Here is a 20,303-nt window from a genome sequence, read left to right as displayed (position 1 = left end):
GAGGCAGGTGTGGTCAGCGTGTAACATAGAGGGTGTTATCGTTATGTACATTTTAAAGCTACAGGACTTCGAAGGGTGTGCTCCTTTTTATTTGGGAAGATAAGGAAAAGTTTTTTGAAGGAGGGAATATTTGAATTGGGACTTCAGGGATAATTAGGACTTATGAATACAAAGATGGGTGAGAAGAACATTCTAGAGTGTTATCAATGGCTCAAAGAGGGAACAAAGCAAATTTAGAATACAGGGAGTTGGGGATACGTTCACTTGTGTGGGAGTTAGGGTGTGAAAGCAAAGAAAGAGATGATAAACTATACTCAGGAAATAAAGACATCTCACCGAAGAAATCTCCAGACAGAGGATCCACTGTTTTTTACTTAAAAACGACTTACTCATATACACATGCAGATTTTACATTTCTTTAAGATGGGTATTAAGTTTGCAGCTAGAGAATAGCTCATTTATGCTAACAGCCTTGAGGCTCTAAGAATTCTGTTTATCACATTAGAAGCCACACCACGTTCCACATTCCAAATGCTCTGTTTCCAATTCCAGGTTGTGAATTTCTGCTCACTCTCAGAATGTGCAGTAGGCTTGCATGCAAATGTATTTGCTCATAATGAGCTTTTAGCATCTCTCCTCCCCTCTGAGGATAAAATCAGTGTACATTCTGCTTCTTAAGTCACGTCGGTAATCTTCCTGGGGAGAGCAGCAGATGATTAAACTTATTCTGAATCATCATAAGTTTATTGAAAGACATTTTCCTCCTGAACTTCTGCTTTATTCTAAAACAGCCCAGCAATTGAATTTGAAGCTATCTCAGGCTGAAGTTAAAAGAAGACATAAATCTTCCTTCATGTTCTTTTTAACATCTAATAATAAAGTGATTGTTGCTGAATTGTAGCTTTATTAGTCCTTTAGACACTCCCTTAATTCACCACCCATAATCATCCTTCAACAGAGCATTCTCCTGCCTTGTCTTGCTAAACAGACTGCCTTCAGGTGGCCTATTACAGTGCTGCTCAGTTAAGATGGTGTTCCAGGTTGGCTATTTGCTTTGAATTATGGAGTTAGAATGGGGCAATGTATTTAGGTTCCCGTGAGCTCTTATGTCACTGAATATGAGTCTGTGTGTATATACTAGTATTTTGAAGAAATGCAAACTAAAGATTCACAATTTTAAGCTAATCACCAAATATCAAGTATTCGGTTAAAGAAAAAATACAATATCACTCAGAGAAGTACAAATACCATGATTTCATTTACACATGGAATTGAAAAACAAAACAACTGAACAAATAGTACAAAACAGATATAGGCTCATAGACCCAGGAACACTGATGGTGCCAGAGGGGTAGGGGTGAGGGGGAATGGGTGAAATAGGTGAAGGGGAATTAGAAGTACACATTTCCAGTTATCAAATAAACAAGTTATGGGGATGTAATGTACAGCATAGAGAATATAGTCAATTCTATATAATAAAAGCCTAATATGCTAAGTGTCCAACCATTTGTTTGATGGGTTGCTATGACACGCACTGACCACCAGGGGGGGCAGATGCTCCCACCGGTAGTTTAGCTTGCTGCTGGGGTCCAACCAATCGGGACTGGGTGAGAAGGGTCAGACATACCCTGGATCCCTCCCGTGGTCCCACCCTGACCCCAATCATGCACCGGTGGGATCTCTCAGCCTGGCCTGCACCCTTTTGCAATCCAGGACCCCTCAGGGGATGTCAGAGAGCTGGTTTTGGCCCTATCCCCACAGCCCAGGCTGAGGGACCCCACTGGTGCATGAATCCATGCACTGGGCCTCTAGTAATATCATAATAAGCCTGTACAATGACAGATGGTTACTAGACTTAGCCTGTTGACCATCTCAGTAGGTATATTAATGCTGGCTATCTATTACACCTGAAACTAATATAATAGTGCATAGTAGCTCTCCTCCTATATAATAAGAGAGGAATATGCTGATTAGCCAGGTGTAATGACCAAGTGCGTCATAACCAGATCATGGATCAGCAGAAGGGTGGGCCAGTGAGGTATAAGCAGGCTGCAGAGAGCCACAGGACGGGGCAGGGCAGCAAGCAAGCGGGAGGCAGAGAGCTACAGGAGAGGGCAGGGCAACAAGCTATGAGGGGGAGGCAGGGGGAGCTACAGGTGGGCGGGGCAGCAGGCAGAGAGCTACAGGAGGGCGGCAGCAACCTACTGGCACATGGATTCGTGCACAGGGCTACTAGTATTTAATAAAAATATATAATGTCACTGGGAGTGATAATACCAATAAAAGAATATAGGTTTTGCCTTTCTCTAGTGCAGGAAATAGGGCAGTCTGTAATATATTCTAATACATGTACATTTTCGCATGTAAAGGTGCGTATAGATATTCCTTCATTTGGGGAAAGGAAGGATGATCAAGATAAGGTGGTTATTGGGCTATGTAATGCTGAAGTTCCTAAGTTGAGGGAGGAAGCACCAAACCAAGGAATTGTTCTTTCCTCCTTGAAATCAATGAAAAATGACCTTTTAAAGACATCTTTCGTCACCCTCCCTCTGATGTGCTAGTATAGATATACTATATCCTTTTATATCTTTGATGATTTCCACTGATCAGGAATCCTAAGAATTTTTTTTTATTCTCCCAAGACCCCTGTAGTAATAGACACACTGAGATCTGGGAAAGGAAAGCAATTAAATTTATTGATTACAGACAAGGCCTGTTTCACATGAATCCTAACAAGAGGAAACTGACAAGATCATTGAAAGTGGAGGTCACTGTTTGGGACACACTTTTTTAAAATTTGAATTAGTTGCCAACAATTAATATTCTACCCAGCTGGCCCTCTTGCCTCTTTGTCTGATCCCTGCATCTATTTCAGGTTCCAGTCTACATAATGATACTTTCTTATTTGTTGTTGGGGAACTAGGTTCTTAGAGAATTCAGGTGTTTTGTTCCAAATCACTAAAATAAGTGATAACTAAAGAAGGAATTGATTGAGAGGAGAAAAGGTTAATACATTGTGTTCCATCATGTTAATCACAAATTCATACATGTCTCTACCATTTGACTTAACTGAGGGTTTGAATATCTATAAGCTAACAATAGGAGTGGAGTTAGAGAAAGGTGACTACTTTTTCAGTAATTGTCATTTTCTTTTACCAAAGAAAAACAGAAAATTAATGATCATTTTCCAATTTGCCACAAGTGACATTTAAAAATTATTTACTAAAGAAATATAATTGGGAAAGATATGAAATGCCTAAACCATGGGAAAAGAGGTCAGCATAGCAAAGATAAATAATAAAGGAGTAAATACCTTCTTAATTCAATCTCTATTCTGGCATTTAGAGAAATTGGGATAAGATTAGGTTTAATAACGGAAAGCATCATTAAAAATTTCTACCAGCTGCTAGGCACTGTGAATCGTATTCATGCAACAATCTTACGAGGGAGGTATTTTGTCATCACTCTTACAAAAGAATCTGAGGTTTCAGAGAGGTTAAGAAATATCCCCAAACCCATCCAACCAGCAAGTGGCAAAGTTGGAAATGGAAGCAGGTGTGATTCCGAAGTGTGTATTATTTCCAGGGCACAATTTGCTTCTTTTGGTGCTGTTTCCGAGATACAAATTTTGTGCAGTTTAAAGTGTAAATAAATTTACAAAAGGAACATTTTAAATGATAGCAAAAAAAAAAGAGTGTGTCAAATTTTAAAGTGCCCTCAAGAAAATTTGTTCTCTATTACCATGAAGTTAATCTTATTTTAACAATTCTTTCTTTTTTACTCAGGAGAGCACATTCCCTTAGGACTGCCATTGGGCACAATTTTCTTAATCTGAATCAATTTTGTGCTGGAAATTAACAAAAGAGCATTTCTTTGGTGTTGAATATTCCCTAATTCAAGCTCTTCTGGAATATGCAGGTAGCCTATTCAAATATACAAATTTATGACTTCTCTTCTCCCTGAAATATTGATGTGATGACTATATATATATATATATATATATATATATATATATATATATGTTTTTTAGTTTCTGACAGCATCTCAAACTCACAAACAAAAGTCAGTGTGGCCTATTTCTCTATAGGCAACAATGCATTTTTCCTCCCAGGACTGCCGAAAACCTTTTCTTTGAAACTCCTTTGACTGAGAGTTAAATCTCTCCAGACAGGCTGAGAAGGATTAAGAGTGTATTCCTTGGGGTTGCAGCCTAGCAGGGTCAAAGGAAGGTGAAAGGATTTTCAAACAGGGTTCTGATGAAGAAAGCAGTCGGAATGAGTGGTTGAGGGACATAAAACACCTAACCTAGGACACTTGCATCCCCAGCCAAACCCCAGAGGGGCTTTCTGCAGAGAGCTCCCTCCTTTCTCAGAGCTGGCTGAAATCATCTCTGTGCCCTTTCAGAATAGATTTGAATGGTGAATTACCCTGCTTGAAGATGGGGAAAGAGTAGGGAAGCTTTTCTTTTCCCAGGAGGCAGCATCCCTATTTATAAAAGGTAATGAAATTGACACAGGTAAACTGATTATGCTAAGTACACTGGGTACACACAACCTCTGAATACTGTTTCCTTTGCCTGCTCTTTTTGGTTTATACAGAAAGTTGTGATACTGGGGCTCAGAAGCTCAAGTCCCAATCAGTGAATAATTTATTAACCTTTAATAAGTTCCTGATCTCTTTGTACCTCAGTCTGAATTATGAAGTAATAGCTTTCTTAGTAAATTGTTTTGAGAGTTCTTGTTGAAAGGATAAACATGTAGTAATTATGAAGCCTTTTAGCAACATTCTGACAAGGGATTCCAACCTAAACCCCAACTGCCAAGAACTGTTTATTTTTATTAAGTTGGAAATGAACTGCTTTGAAATAATGAGGGAGGAAGTGTGTTTGGAGTGGTATTTTATAATAAAAATGATATAGAATCATCTAAAAGAATGTTGTGCAAAAGAGGCAGTGTTTAGTTATTGAGGATTCGCTCTGGGCTAGACTAGGCTGGAGATAAAGGTGGGTGAGACATCATGCCTGACCTCAGGGAGCTCAGTCTAGAAGAGCTGACAGGCACATAAGCAAGTACGCACAATTGGGGCATGCACACACCCGGCGCCAACGTAGCGGACACATCCCCAACTGGTACAGCATTTGGCTGGGTTTTCATGTCCAAAACAAAGAATTGTAGGGCTGATAGGGATAATTTAGCCCAACCCTCTCATTGTCTGACCAGTGTGGTTCAGTGGTTGAGCAGCGACTTATGAATCAGGAGGTCGTGGTTCTATTTCCTGTCAGGGCACATGTCCAGGTTGTGGGCTCAATCCCCAGTGGGAGGCACACAGGAGGCAACTGATTAATGATTCTCTCTCATCATTGATGTTTCTGTCTCTCTCTCGCCCTATCTCTCCCTCTCTGAAATCAATAAAAATAGATTTTTTTTTAAAAGAGAAAAATGAAGGGACTTGACAAAAATATGGAAACTTACATCTCCAGACTTCTAGTCTGGGTCTTTCTTTGTTATATAGGTTAAAATTAAGTCAATCAGTCAAATCCGTGAAGAAGTATATGCAATAGTATATGTATAGTACACATATTGGAATGTAATAATATTTATATAGCATACAAATATAAATACATGTTATAAATATAAAGTTATCAAGGTATATGTAAAGTTGTATATTTATATCAAATTATATATAGCACATATTAAATACTACATAATATACTGTACCTTACATATTATAATATGTAATGTATATTAGTTTTATTTGCAACATATGTGCATCATATTATATATAAATATTATCCACAAAAGGAATAAATGTGTAAAAAATGTTGCTTGGCAACCCAGAGAAAACTCATTAGATAGCAGCCTGGATTCCTTACTTTTTTCCATCATTTTGGCCTGAGAAGACGTACCCTCTTCCTGTTTAAGTCATAAATAACAGCATAAATCCAATCCCAGCATAAATAACAGCTCTTCCATGTAACCTCTCTCAATGAACCTAAATCACTCTGGCTGTTAGCCTTTCCTCTCCCCACAGCACTAGGTAGTGAATGCCTAACGAGCCCCTTAATTGTGAAGCTGTCACATGATCATCGAGAACATGACCTTTAGACTCCAGCAGTGCAGGTGGGGGCCCACCCTGCCATTTGCTAGATACGGGAGTATGAGCAATGCCCTCACCTCTCCAAACCTTTCCTTTCCTCATCCGTGAAATAATAAGAGTCGTTCCCTTTGCATTGTGTCTTTTCAGGATTGAAGCGCACATAGGCACTCAGCACTCAGGAAACGTGGGCTTTCCGTCCTTGTTTGTTTCCCTGCACACTGTGACTGCTCGATAAATATTTCTGAAGGCAAATGAAATTTTATGTTTTCCTTCCATTCTAAAAAATATTTCTCCCTCTTCAATCTTAGCTTTAGTCATTTACTTTTGTCACCCTGGGACAGGCAGATCATAAAAGCTATTTTAAATTATTTATGTTCACCTTTGGGTCTGCCAAGGAAGCAAACAGCCAGCTGTGGCAGATTTTGCCAACAGCATCCTCTTGTCAACACAGAGCGACAAACACAACTATGAAGGTTTGTGAAAGCAGGCTTGTTTTTTCTGGTGACTCATTAACAGTGAAAAGAGAGAAGCAAGCATCGAATGGTAACATAAACACTTTAAATAAGTAAGGGATAAACTGGAGTTTCTGGGTCTTTCTCAGTGTAGAAACACTTAGAGTGAAGGGATGATGAGTGAGTCAGCCAAAATGAAAAACTTCCCTTGGCAATCTCTCCAGTTAGCAATTGAAGAAAAATGGTTGTGGGCCAAATTATCTGTCTAATTGCCTCAAATCCCTGCTTGATTTTCCAATAAAGTCTGGCTTCCCTGTTAGCTCAGTTTTTCACATCTCTGGATTATTATAAAGTTAACTCCTATTATACCTGTCCTCAAATGTACTACAGCTCTACCTAACCATCTTGGTTTCTTTATTTCAAAGAATTATTGTATGGTCAAATGAACATTTCCTACTAGCTATGCCTTCACCTGTACCCCAATTTCATCTAGCTAACCCCATGTGACAATAAACACAGTCATCCCCAATCTGAACATCATTTAGAGCCTCCTGTCTCTCTCTCTTTTTAAAAAAATATGTTTTTTATTGATTTCAGAGATGAAGGGAGAGGGAGAGACAGAAATATCAATGATGAAAGAGAATCATTGATCTGCTGCCTCCAGCACGCCCCACACTGGGATCGAGCCCGCAACCTGGGCATGTGCTCTGACCAGGGATCAAACTGTGACTTCCTGAGCTACGCCGGCTGGGCTGTCTCTCTCTTTCCACTTGTGCCCAGCAACAGCCAATGTATTGGTATGTAAAATATACAGTAGGCTCCCCATTATCTTTAGAATAAAATGCAAACTCATTACCATGTTCTCCAAGGCCCTGTACTGTCAGGTTTCTGACTTTCTGTTTGACCTCATCTCCTATCATTTCCCCCTCACTTACTAGTATTTCCAGCCATTTCTTGAATACACTAGATGGAATCTGTTGGCCTCTCTGGCCTCTCTGTTCAGAAGATTCTCCCTGAATTTTTTCACAGTGTACATCTTTGATAATTCAGATGGCTATTCAAAGAGGGTTTCCCTGAACATCCTAGCTAAATGCCCCTCTCTGTACCCTCTGTATTCCCTATATCCCTTCCTCCTTACGTGAGTCTGTTTCCTCATTACCACTTATATTCTGGGATTAATTAATGAGTTACACGTTGATATCATCTTTGTCTCTGCACCAGCACATAAGCTTTATGAAGCATTAACACCTAGGCCTAAAGCAATGTCTGGCACATAGCAGGTGCTTAAGAAATATTTTTGAAATGAGTGAAGAACATGAAATATTTGTAATATTTGTAAAGACTGGTACCATAATATTTGCAAAGTGACAAATATTGAAATATTTGTAAAGTGCTGAGCAGAGTGTTGGGAACATAATACACATGCAGAGAAATAGTTACTGAAAAATTATGCAATTTGAAGTGTAATGTGACATCAGGGAAAATGTAGAATGAGATCCTGCCAGGGGAGGATGCCCTTGACTATCAGGCTAGGAAACATCTTCAGAGGCGCACAGGTAGGAAAGAGTCCGCTGATGATATACCCCTTGTATTCACACTATGGAAACTAGGTTCCACGCAGGCTCCACTGAATTCCACCAGATAAATCCCTTTGTATTCTAGATGTACACAAGGGCGAGAGCTAGTCACGAATCCGCCAACGGCATCTGGGATGGCCACTGAACCGCCTCCTGTGCTAAGACAGACTCTGGGGCTGGTAGGACACCAGATGCTCAGATCATCTTCAAGAAAGTTTGATCTTGGCACCCAGAACTTCTTTATGGCAACACCTCAGGGATTTAACATCAAAGGCATTTGGGGACAACGTGAGAAGGCTCAGAAAATCCATTTCTGTCGCCAAAGATGAAAAAAAACACACATTTTTGCCAATCGCATGTACATGGATTTGCATTTCTGGACGACAACCCTGACCAGATTTCCGTGCAGTGTAGAGCCCGCGCGAAGGTGTGATGTCGGTGACCGCTCCGTGCGGCCCTCTGTATCCCTAGTTACCTCGCAGCCCGAGTCAGAGAGCAGGTAGGGGAAGAAAATGAAACTTGGCCTTGCCTCATGCTAAATCTGGAAACAAAATTTATTTGCTTCTTTGAAAAAAGTGCCTCCCAAGGCCTTGGCGGCGCGCTCCAAGGAGCCCTTATGAAAGAGCTGGGAGTTGTTTTCAGTCCGAGACCCAAGGGCGGCCTGCAGTGCAGGGCGTGGGATGTCCGGTAGGTGCGGCTCAGCGAGGTGCCGAAGCGCCCCTGCCGGGGGGAGATTTGCAGCGTTAAGGGGCCCACCTCTTGGAACATTGCCCTTCACCACACAGGGTGGCGGGGATAAGACTCAGACGAAGAATCGTGCCTTCAGGGAAGTTGTGACCTGCACCTCCGACCCTCCAGAAGGCTGAGGCAGAAAAAACTCGCGGAGAGCTGGGAACGCTGCTGCAGCGACCTGATTGCTTTGGTTTCACGTTCTTCTTGCTCATTAAGTATTTATCCAGCACTTGCTATGGGCTCCGAGGCGGTGGGAAGCAAACATTGCATTTCTCTCTTGGGGTCTGCAGCGTGGTTGCAAAATGGCAAGTGTGTCTCTGCCTTCCTGCCCCAGCAGCAAATGACTCGATAGAGTCTCACAGGAACCCGCTCCCCTCGTGTCAGGGGTCAGTGGAATCTAAAGGAATGGAATCACGTTTTTTGTTCCTCCCCGCTTCTATTACTAATTCTCTGGAGCAATTTCTTCCCAGGCATTCGCAGATGTCAAATTCAGGGACCTCTTTCAGGGACCTTCCCTCCCAGCTACAATACCCTCCCTTTGCCCCTGATGCACCCCAGGACATGGCTGAAAGAATATGGGCATTGGCTTCAGGAAGAGCCGGGTTCAAATCTTGGAGGGTCTTCAGACGCTACCACTTACATGCTAGGGGACTATGAATAATTTAGATGAATCAATGCACCCTTCTTCAAGTGTATAAGTTCTGACTGCGTCTGAATCTCGTTCTCGTGTATACTGGAATCGTTTTTTAAAAACATGTATTGAGCCTGTATTCTATGCAGGCAAAGGGAATACAAAGCTGTCCTCCAGGGAGCCGGATGAAGTTTAAATACAGAAGTCATTATAGTGCATGTGGTTACTGGAATCAGACGGGCAGGAATTGACACGCTCCAGGCCAGCGTGTAGCGGAGAATAGCTAATCGTGCCTTTAGTAGGGGACTATGGGGAGGACTGGGGCTGTGGGAGATGAGATCAGGATAGACTGTGTAAGAGTTTGTCTTATGAACAAACTCTTATGGACAAACCGTGGGGAAGGAGCTTCAAGGCAGAAGGAACATGGTGCAAGACACTGGAGGTTGAACAACCTGACATATTTGGAAAACAGGAAATATTTAAGGTCAGACGCAATGTTTATTTTCACTTCCTATGTTTCTCAGTACTACACTCCAGCCACTAAAGTTATAATCCTATACCTACAGGTCTGCAGTTGTTAATTCATTTATTTATTCAACAAATATGTTTTAATGTCTACTAAGTGTTTGGCAATGTAGCAATTTGATCCTATTGCTATAGTGATATCTCATAATTATCATAATAATAGCTAGTTGAGTAATAATAGTAAAACTAGTATTTCCAGGTTTTCCATAATGTTTCTGCTTAGGTGATTTTAGAAATCAAAATCATTCTAGCACAATGAACAGATTTTGAAACAGTCTGTACCCATGAATGCACTGATCAAAGAGTGAACCTAACAGGGACCTTCCCCAGAGGGTTTCCCAGAAGACCAACAAAATAATTATCAAGTGTTTTTACAAACAGTAGACTGCTCAGTAATAGCAAAAATGTCATCCTGTTACAAGTAACAGAGCCCCTTCCAAAGTGATTACTTCTAATCAAACTATGGCATCTTTTCAAACAAGACACATCAAGGCCATAAGCCAAATACCTCTGCTTTCCAGAGCCCAGTGTGGCACAGAATCTCTGCTAACAAGGACCTGGGAAATTTTTCTAGCTCTTGCTCAGCAGAAATAAATAGCTAAGGTATAACCCTCCTGCACCTACAGTTTTGAGATGTTAATGACTCCTCAGGTTGTGTCAGCCTGACATTGTGGAGATAATGACTAATGATGTTATGTGCATATTAGAGAGACAGAAGTGGCTTGTCACCATGGCAATGGTTATCATGATCTGATTGTGTTATTATGTACAATGGGGAGTCTCAGCCACCCCTTCTCCTTTCCTTAACACCTACCCCAACCCCATTTACAAGATATACAGCCCGTTCTTGGCTCTGTAGAACCAGACCATTTCTGGTGTTCATGCCTCATGAGAATCTGTAGGGAAGGTGCTTTTAGAGATGGAGATTTCTTTGCAGTTATCAGGAATACAGAGTAGAAGGTCCCTGCCTTCTGAACCCCAGATATTAAAATGGAAAAGAGTTGACCTGAGGGGTTGTTTAACAAATCCTGAGTGGAAGTAGGAGGTAGCCACAGGTCTCAGCTAGGGCCCAGTGCCCAACAATCAATTTTATCTCTTTAGTTCAACAGCCACTGCGCATGTGTTTTGTACCCAACCAGTCATGTGATTTATTGTAAAGAAGGAAGGCTCATGACCATGGCCCACTTAACCCTACAATAACAATCAGTTCTCTGTAGCAAAGAAAGTCTTGGTAGAGTCATCAAGGATGCTCCATATATACCTATTTTTTTTCTTAATAAATTAAGAAAACTATTCATCCTCAAAACTCATTTACTTGTCACTGTCTTTTAAGCATCACGCTAGTTTCTAAGGATGAAATGATGAACTCCCCACATTCAAGGTGATCAAACTTTAGTATGAAAGAAACTTACGTAAATGTACATCTGTAATGCGAAGAGTATCAGATCTATAATTTGTTTCAAACAACATCAAATTGAGCATCTACTTGGTGCCAAGTACAATATTAGAAAATGTGGATAAACTCAAAGGAGTTTAGTAGAAATGTATTAGGAAAGAACGTATTATTATTATTAAGGACTGTTATAAAGGACTGTTACCAGACCCCCAATAAAGGTATACAAAGCATAAAAAAGTCTCAACAAGCTGTTAGTATCTTTATTTAGAGATGACCAGAGAAGACTTACTAAAAAAGGGAATACCTCAGTTTCTTTTTAAAAAATATATTTTTGTTGACTTCAGAGAAGAAGGGAGAAGAAGAGAGAGATAGAAACATCAATGATGATAGAGAATCATTGATCATTTGCCTCCGGCATGACACACTGGGGACCAAGCCCACAACCCGGGCGTATGCCCTGACCAGCAATGTAATCGGGATCTCTTGGTTCATAGGGTGTTGCTCAATCACTGAACCACACTGGCTGGGCCACCTCAGTTTCTTTAAGAGGTACCTAGGGATTCACTCCTGAACTGCTGGAAGGGAGGGAGGTATTTCAGCACGTGAAACTCACAGAGGCAGATAATGGTTTTGTCTTTTGTTCTAGCAGTGAAATAGTGGGAAACACCAAACCTTACTCATGAAGGAAAGGACAACTAGATTTCTTTTCCTGCAGAAAGGGAAAGCGAGGTCTTAAAGACAAGGAGAGATATAGGCATGATTAAATTTTAGGATAATCTCTAAGGTGGAAGGGGGGAAGTTGATTGCAGAAAATATCCCTTATCCCTGGTCACAGTAATTGGCCCAAAGGCCCAAAACAGGCACTGGATCCAATTGAGAACAAGAATCCTTTTGGGATGACTTGATTCTGAAGCCAAGGGAGACAGCTTCTCTTTCCTCTCACCTTGTTAAGTTGGGTTGAGGAAGCTGGGTTCTGCAATTCTCCTGCTATGTGGAACACGCCTGTCTGCAGTAAAAGGTAGCAAGACCAAGAGAATGACAGGAATGACCAAGAGAAAGAGGGGGAGCAAGTGGTGGGGAGGGAGAGAGAGAGAATAATTCAAATACCTGGGTCCTACTGAGTCTGAAGCCAGCTCCACCTCTATCCATAAATTCCTTTCTGCTTAAATATGAGATGTGTCACTTGTTACTAAGAGTCCTGACTCACAGAAAGGTGGGGTTCGAGTGATGAGTAGGACCAATGAGTAGAAATTGAGCAGCCAGCTGAGAATATAAAACACATTCTGGGCAGAAAAGGACAATGCATGTGATTTCATATGACTAGACCACAGTCTGTGAAGATTTCATATGACTAGACCACAATCTGTGAAGCTTTCATATGACTAGACCACAGTCTGTGAAGATTTCATATGACTAGACCACAGTCTGTGAAGATTTCATATGACTAGACCACAGTCTGTGAAGATTTCATATGACTAGACCACAGTCTGTGAAGCTTTCATATGACTAGACCATAGTCTGTGAAGATTTCATATGACTAGACCACAGTCTGTGAAGGGGCTGGGGAGTGACACGTGAGGAAGCTGAAGAGTTGGGCAGTGATCAGGACACAAGTCACCTTGTGGATCACACAGAGCTGGGACTTTATCCTGCTGATCAGCACTTCCACTCTTTTCACAAAAGACGCATTTTTCTTTTTAAAATTTTTATTCCATGACAGGCCAGCTCATTTGTGGAATGCATTAAAATGAACAATCAGGAAAAGGAAATAAAGACATACAAAATCCTAGCCAAATGTTTCATTAAAAGGCTAAGCTGACATAAAATCACTCTCTCAAGTAACTATAACACTTATTCTTAATTTCTGTACTTACCTTGTTGCAGACTAAAAATAAACAGTTTGCAGCCCAACAGTAGTTTGCTGGCCACGCTTTAAGTAACAGGGCTGGAGATGATGGAGAGCCATTGAAATGTTTTAAGCAGAAGTGTCAAGATGTAAGCTGGGCTTTTTAGAGTGACTTTACCTACAGTGTATAGATTAGCAAGGATGTCTTCAATGATGCATTGCACGCTCTGCTCTGAATCAGATCCTGTCCAAAACTTTCCTTCAGACCTTGGATGAACACACAGAAGGCATCCTGATAAAAGACTGATGATAGTTGTTAGACGTAGCTAACATTTTGAATGACAGGATGAGGATTTTATCCTTTTTTAACTGTTGGATTCACCTAAGAATGACTGTGAAAGAGCAGCTTGGTTCTTGATGTTGGAAGTGTGTGTGTGCATGTGTGTGCATGTGTTGTGTGCATATGTGTGCACATGCATGTGTGCATGTGTGTACAGGCACCTGCTTACTTGATGTAGACAGTGAAGTACCTATTGAGGACAAGCTTGGTCTCTTCTCAGTTCTGCTTTGATTAGCCTGACTGGTAAGGGACTTAGTCCAGCACAAAGGGGAGAAAGAGGGATGTGCCATCCATGTCTCCCAGCCCTGATCTAAGTTTATGTTATTCTCTCAGGGTTTGGGAACACGAGTAGTTGGTCTGTGCCTCTATGTCCTGGTTATTAGATATATATTGTTCCCTATGCCAGAGCCAGTGCCTCCAAATGGTCTCTTTACATTTTTATAAAAATTATGATTTGTTCTGTGGTATATAGTCCGGAGTTAAAGTGGTATTGCATACTTGAAAATTGCTGAGAGTAGATCTTAAGTGTACTCACCACACACACAAAAAGAATTAACTCTGTGAAGTGATGGATGTCTTCATTATCTTGATCTTGATAATCATTCCACAATGTACAGTGCATATTTAAAGGATACACAATGATTTGATATAGAATTATATTTTTCAATAACTTCAATAAAGTTGAGGGAAAGAACAAGAAAATTTCTGTTTGAAAGGGCAAATAAATACCCTAACCTCCAGAGTTTGAAACCAAAATCCGTTGGAGTGAATTTTGGAGGGATATTTGTAAAACTCAGCAAGTAACAGGAAGCATTCTCTCCATGGGGTTAGCACAGAATGTCCCTCATGTGCAGCACTAATTCAGAGAAACCGATCCCTCTACCCGACTCCTCTTATTCCCGTACGCTGACTGACCCTCTCAGCCACAAGCTGTCACATGTATTTTTGGAATCCTTTTTGAGGATGATCTTGATTGAGTTCATCAATTTCCCACAGTGCTGATATGCTGACTTCCCACTCAAGGCTTAACAGGAAGGCACATAATTAAACTTCCCGCACACTAGTAAACTACACTATTGCACTGGAATGCACAATATGCTTCTTAAATTTTTTCAGTTAGTGGAGTGTCTAGACAGTTTTTCAGATCACTTAGAGCAAAAATTAAAAATATTACTAATAATGATCACAATCTACTTCTTAATGGGGGCTTACCATGAGCTAGACTGGTGATTTTCCACTAGTGTGCCCCAAGAATTTGCAAAACATGCAATATCTGACTATTTAGTCAGGGGCACTGACCTCTTTTCCCTTAGATTGTCAAATTTAAAAATGACAACAGCCAACACAACAATAGCCATTCAGTGTGAATCAAAATTATACCCATTTTTTGTCAGATCGGCAAAAATGATAATATTTTTTGGTGTGCTGCAGAATTTTAGTAATTACCTTAAAAGTGCCATGAGATGAAAAAGGTTGAAAATCACTGAGCTAGACAATATGCTAAATATAAAAATGTGTTAGATATATTTTCTGATTAAATTCTAACAGTAACTCTGTTAGGAATATTTTACTGTCAACTTTTATCTACAAATAAGGAAACTCATGTACAAAGAAAAATTAGCAATTTGCCTAAGGTGAAAAAACTAAAATCTAAGTAGAAATGCATTATAAATTATAAAACTTACAAATCGTTAGAGGAGGGAAATAGGTAAATTGAGATCTAACTAGAAATTATAAGAAATTTTTATAAATTTCATTTGGCATAAAAAGAACATAACTGGGCATGCAATAGCAATAGAAAAATCCATGACTGAATATTCCAAATGCCATCATGGCAATACATTTCAAAACTTAGAGAAACAAAATTGGACAAAACTGATAAGAGAAGAGAAAGAATGCTTGATTAGATTTACAAACATGTAAAGAATTAAATAAATGCTTAAAAATGATTAGTTATAATTAGTTATATAAATGGTTCAAAATCTGTAGGGAATGTTACAGGAATTTTCACAGAATATCTAATCTCTATTATATAAAAATTTTCCAGAATATAAAACAAAAAGTAAACTTCTTTGTAACAGGTTGAATAGTATTCCCCCCCACACACACACACACACCACACACACACACACACACACACACACACAAAGAGATATGTGCATGTCCTAATCCCACGAAACTGTGCTATTACCTGACATGGCAAAAGAGTGAGTATAACCTATGTGGATGACAAAACATGTGCTTAATTTAAGGATTTGAGAGGAAGAGTTCATGCAGGATTATCTGGACATTTATTCTTACAAGGGAGAGGTACAGGGAATTTTCAGACAGAATAGGAAGTGGCAGTGTGATAGCAGATGCAGAGATTGGGGTGATGTGACCTCAAACCAAGCAAAGCCTGCAGACACCAGAGCTGGGAGAGGCAGGCGTCAGGTTTTCCTCCAGAGCTTTCAGAGGGAGCATGGCCCTCCCAACCCCTTGAGTTCTTGATTCTGGTCTCCTCAACTGTAGGAGTAAATGTCTTTGTCCTAAGTGACCAAGTTTGTGGAAATTGTTATGGCAGTCACAGGATAATAATGTACCTCCCTATCCCATTTTAAAAGGATAGAAACTTTTGATTTCTAAATTAGATAAGGACAGTGTGAAAAAGAAAAATTTAGGCAAAAATTCATTTATGAATAGAATGCAAAAATCCTAAAGAAAATATTGTGCCACTGAATTCAACTAAACAAATATATATACATATATATGTATATATTTGTATTTGTATGTATATGTATATATATATTTGTATATAGTATATACATGTATATACATCTACCCTTACTTTGTTGATTTTCATTCTCTTATCTTTCCTAACACCTGCATTTGGCCACTATTGACTTATAATGTTGTCAGTATACCTATGTGTATATATGTATAAATATATGTATATGAAAAATTTTGCACAAAATGAGAACATTGAAACATGGAAGGGAGTAGAAATTATTAAAATAATAGTTAATAAAATTTCCACAACTGAAATCTATCCATTTTTAGATAAAAGGGGTCAAGTGTTTGACACAGTGTTTAAAAACAGACCCACATCAACATGTATTACAGAGAGATTGCAGAACACCAAGACCAAAGAGAATATCCTTTAAATTTCCAGAAGAAAAGAAAATGTCACATTCAAAAGATTTCATCAAAAGAACGGCTGGCAACTAAAAGGCAATGAATAGACACTAGATAAAAATCTAAAGGGATATTATTTTCAACTTGAAATCTGATACTGAGCCAAATTATCAATTAAATATTAGGATAGAATAAAACATGTTTTCAGGCATACAAGGTGTCAATAGATTTATTTTCCATGCAACCTTACTCTGGAAGCTACTTGAGAATATACTTTACAAAAAGCTATAGAGAAAATCTGGGGGGAAAATAGCTCAGATACAGAAATCAGATCAAGTATGAGGACAGAGAGTTGAAGAAATTGCCCAGTATGGTAGTTTAAGGAGAAGCCAGAATGACAACTAAGTCCAGAGGGAACAGGTCAATAAACTTCTTAGAGTTCCTGATGTATTTGAATATTTTAGGATGGGATTTGAAAACTAAAGATGTGTTTGAGGTTGAATTACAGCACATATCTAAAAATTTAAGCAAACAGATTCAAGCTCATTATTAGCTATGGGGAAAATGTAAAGTCATTCAGGAAACAACGTTATCATAAATGGCTCAGCTGTGAACAGCATTTACTCATAATCTCTCTATATATAAAAGGCTAAGTGGCCATCCGACCGGCCAGTATGTATGATGCACACTGACCACCAGGAGGCAGACGCTCAACACAGGAGCTGCCAAGCTACAGTGACTTGGCAGCAGCGATTCTCGGGTGATGCACCCCAGAACCAGAGAGGAGGGAGTCCAAATTCCACACGGGGCCACGCGATTCCACCTTCGTCCATGGGTTATGTTGTTGCTGCGGTACTATCTGCCCTGAATCTGGTTTACTGCCAAGCTGCAGTAAATATTTCTTCTAATTAATTTCCTTTCATTGTGCAGTGGGCCACTAGAATAGTATAAACACTGAGTATTAATAGTAAGCCAAAGGATGAAGACCTATAATAAGAGAATGGGAGGATATGTGGGGCTACAGAGAGCAAAGTCCTTACTTTCTATAGTGGTAATTCAACAGATAATGCAGAAGACTTATAATATAAGAACTAGTAATTCAAGTACATTATTCAATAACACAATCATCAGATAAAAGATAAAAACTTTGCTTCTGAGGAAGGCAGAGAGGTAGGGAAGATGGCTTCATCTTTTGGGCTCTGCAGAGCCACTGCAGATTTCAGCAGGGGTCTAGATTAATCAGATTTGTGTTTTAAAGGAAATCACTGGCAGAACACAGCTGATGTAGATGGTGACCTGAATTAAAATCACGAAGAGTAGACAGGAACGGGTGGATGTGAAAGATGCTCAGAAATCAATCCACAGCAGTGGTTCTCGACGTGTGGTCGCTAAGTGGACAGCTTCATGGAGAATTTGTTAGAATTGCAAATTCTCAGGCCTCACCCCAGAAACTCTGAGGCTGGGGCCCAGCAGTCTGTGCTCTAACACGTCCATCAGGTTATTTTTGATGCATGTTAAAATTTGAGAGCCACCAAGCCCCGGGAATCGGTGATTGATTGCATGCGGTTGAAGGGGAGGAAGGGAAATGTCCAATTTCTGGCTTGAGCAACTAGCAATAAATTGGAAAATAACATTCAAGATAAACAGTGTGCCAGTGCTTTTTAAGTGTAGTTACATTCACAGCCCATGGATACCGGAGCAAGGTCCAGGCTAGTCTTGAGCAGTCTCTGAACAAGTCTTCTTTCAAAGCCCATGGAAATGTTGGAGATTTATTTATTTATTATTTTTTTTAAATTCTCACCTGAGGATATGTTTATTGGTTTTATAGAGAGAAGGGAAGAGAGAGAGAGAGAGAGAAACACTGATGTGAGAAACATCGATCGGTTGCCTCCCATATGTGCCCGACTAGGGATTGAACCTGTACCCTAGGTATGTGCCCTGACTGGGAATCTAACACCCAGTCTTTTCATGTATAGGACAATGTTCCAACGCACTAAGTCACACTGGCCAGGGCTAAAGTGTTGGAGGTTTTATTCTGTCTTCCACGTTTGACTTCCCCCATGCTAATTTCCGTTGAAAATTAATTTTTGTTTTATCAACAAATAGCTATGCAGCCGGAATCCTTTACAGTTCCTATTAAGATGAGAGTTGTGACATGCTACTGAGATGCCTCATGGGAAGGAATTTAAAGAGGAAGGAGACTGTTAATAACAAAAGGAAGCAATCTCTATGAAACTGATCTTCTTTCAACAGTTTGTCTTGGGCCTTTACACATGTCACATAAATAGTTTGTGGTCAGTAATTTTAGCTCACGGAAGAATGAGAAACGTGTGAGTAAATAATGTATTTGTTCTAGAGACTGGCCCAGGTTTTAGATAACAAAAATCTAAAATAATTACCATCTTTAAAACCTTGTGCAATAAGGCACCTCTGAACAGATCACCTCATGCCTGGATTACTGCAAAACTTCCCCAATCCTGCTTCTCACCGCCTCAGCCGTCCTGCACAGCCATGCCGGTTTAACCTTCCTGAGGCACCTAGAAGACAGCTCAGTGATTGAGTCTCTTCCCTTTCTCTGAACCCAGTGTGAAAATGGGGCATAAACATCATATGTCTCAACAGCTGAGGAGTATCCCTGGATGCAAATTCAGTGGGAAAAATAAAAATAATTTAGTTCTTAGCACTTTTCTCTTTTACTTGAAAAAAAATCTGTTGGAAAAACTTAGAGATCGGATAGCAAAGTGCTTTGGGCTTGGTAAACTCATGTGCGAGTGTAAGATGGGAAATGTGTGTCTGAAAGACACGTCTGCCTTGGGTGAATCGGTCAAGCATGTTGCCAAAGTGTTGAGTAGACAGTGCTTGGAGCTGGGCTTCTGGATCAAAGGAGAGGAGCTTTCTATAGGGGAGGAAAGTAGGGAGAGGCCGTGCAAAGTCTCAGGGCACAGGGTAGGGTCATTCCTTTTGGGGTGATCAAGGAGCAACATACTAGTGGCTCTCAAAGGACAGTAGATGTGGCTCTGAGGCAGACACTGTGATGTGGTCACTCTCTGGTTCTGTGTCAGCTTCCCAGTGGCTTCTCTCCACTGATGACGGGCAGTGCTCCCTTGAGAAGAGCCTGGTGCTCTATCTGTATGCCTAGATCTCCCAACCTGTGTTCCTTTCCAGTCCAGCCCTCTGGTCTCAGACCACCTAAACATACACATGGAGTTTGCTCTACTCCCCTCAGCTCTGTTCCTCCCTCTCTTTCTCCCTAGTCGGATGAATTTTTTTTTCCTCCTAGCCAAGGGGATGAAAATGTCTTGTTCTTACCTCAAATGTTTTATCCCCAACACTTTTATCTGCTCCTTAAATTCATTCTCTTTCCTGAAATGCCAGTTTTTTGAGACCTAAAAGGCAGAAAATATACTGCCCCCCCCCCCCCCCCCCCCCCGCCGCCTGCTTTTTGTTATGGTCTTTTTTATTTGGGGCCTGAGGCAAGCCATTGGTCTAGGCACATAGGTTTTTGAATGAGAGAAAAGAACAACTGGGAGAAAATCATCTCTACAAAATGATGCTTAAGATTAAGCTGATTCACATGAAATTGTTGATATTCAG

Source organism: Myotis nattereri (assembly GCF_964212035.1).
Source record: "Myotis nattereri genome assembly, chromosome: 17".
NCBI lineage: Eukaryota > Metazoa > Chordata > Mammalia > Chiroptera > Vespertilionidae > Myotis > Myotis nattereri.
This window is presented reverse-complemented; position numbering follows the sequence as displayed.